We start from the raw sequence: 1547 nt of genomic DNA on the forward strand, positions 1-1547 counted from the left end.
ACAAGGAACCCCTCTGCTCCTTTCTGTAACAATCTACTCATAGTCAGAGCAGATACTAAGGGAATCCGAGATCTGGAACCCTTACCGTAGAATTTCCATTCGTTAGCCATCTCTGGTCTGAATCTAACAATCTTCTGGAAACAATCTACAGTGGCTCTGTACTTGGTTAACATATCGATACAGACAATACAATCAAAATCAGCTAAACCAAGCACAATGCAATCTAAATCAATCTCGTGACCCTCAAACTGTAGTATACAATGTCTAACTGAAGTCACAGATACAAGACCACTTCCCAACGGAGAAGAAATAGCCACTACAGCAGACAAGGACTCGACAGGTAAAGCATGCATCAACGAAAAACGCTCAGATATAAAAGTATGAGATGCACCGGTGTCTATCAACACATAAGCAGGATAACCGCAAAGAAAACAGTTACCTGCAATCACATCATCTGGCGCATCTTGGGCCTGCTCTTCTGTCAGTGCAAATACTCGAGCCTGCTGTCTGGGAGGTTGGCTCACTGTCTGGCCACCTCTGGCTCGGGATTGGGTCTGTGTAGGTGGCGGCTGAAAGGAGTGAACAGATGAAGCTTGCCTTTCAGGCTGAGCTACTGAGCCAGATGCTCCTACACTCTGAGATTGCTGTGCCCCTCTCTGTGGGCAGACCCTGGCAAAGTGTCCCTGCTGTCTACAGATATTACATCGGCCCGTCACACCTTGACACTGCTCTGTCGCATGTCTGCCTCCACAAGAACTGCAATAAACACCTGTATACTCTAAACTCTGGCCAGGACCTCTCTGTCGTGACCCACTGGAGCTCGACGAACTGCTCCCTGATCTCTTAAACTGTCTACCTATCGCCTTCAGAAAATCTTTCTTGCCACTACTACTGCTTCCACTATCAAATCGAGGAGGAGGTGGTGGAAACTGGGCGGCGGGCTGTGGCGGTCTCTGACTCTGAGCACTATATGAAGCTCCTCGCTGTCGGATCAATGGATTTACAAGAGGAAACTTGGGGCGGATGGGAAGGTATTGACCTTCATGGCGCGATTGGTAGCAAAAGGGTATACTCAGAGACAAGGTGTTGACTATGAGGAAACCTTTTCTCCAGTTGCAATGTTCAAGTCCATAAGGATATTACTAGCCATAGCTGCATGGTATGATTATGAGATATGGCAGATGGATGTCAAGACAACCTTTCTTAATGGGGATATTAAGGAAGAGATTTACATGTCTCAACCTGAAGGGTTTACATCTATCGGAAGTGAGCATATGGTATGCAAACTTCAGAGATCTATTTATGGTCTAAAGCAGGCATCTAGGAGTTGAAACCTCAGATTCGATAGTACAATCAAAGAGTTTGGTTTTACTAAGAATCCTGAGGAACCCTGTGTGTACAAGAAGGTCAGTGGGAGTGCTGTGACATTCCTTGTGCTTTATGTTGATGACATTCTACTCATTGGGAATGATGTAGGAATGTTGCAATCAACTAAGATATGGTTAGCAAGTAAGTTCTCGATGCAGGACTTGGGTGAAGCATCTTTT

This window comes from Primulina huaijiensis, chromosome 18 (genome assembly GCF_012295235.1).
Source record: "Primulina huaijiensis isolate GDHJ02 chromosome 18, ASM1229523v2, whole genome shotgun sequence".
In the NCBI taxonomy this organism is placed as follows: Eukaryota; Viridiplantae; Streptophyta; class Magnoliopsida; order Lamiales; family Gesneriaceae; genus Primulina; species Primulina huaijiensis.